The following is a 358-nucleotide window of genomic DNA, read 5'->3' on the forward strand; positions in this document are numbered from 1 at the left end:
ACACACACACACTACTTCTTTTTAATAAAATAGTAATTGAAAACAACTTATTTTAATGTCATGTAATTTCAAAATGCATTAAACACTTGTGACAACAAGACAGTCAATGCAGTGATAATTTGAAAATATTCTTTTTGAAACTACATATGTCTTCCCTCTTGAGACCTTCTTCACCTCTCCACCATACCACCCAAAAGTCTAACATTGGGGTGTCTCCTTTTGCAGGGGGCAGGAAAGAATGACGCCATCATTTCTCTTGAGGCTCTCTGCACTAGACCCTATAAATAGATCATCTGATCGGATAAGATGAGCTTTTAGAAGCTCAGAGATGCTAAATGTTGACCCAGGCCACACAATT

The sequence above is a fragment of the Echinops telfairi genome, unplaced genomic scaffold (assembly GCF_000313985.2).
Source record: "Echinops telfairi isolate 266 unplaced genomic scaffold, ASM31398v2 ScPeMD7_7400;HRSCAF=8409, whole genome shotgun sequence".
NCBI classification, from domain to species: Eukaryota; Metazoa; Chordata; class Mammalia; order Afrosoricida; family Tenrecidae; genus Echinops; species Echinops telfairi.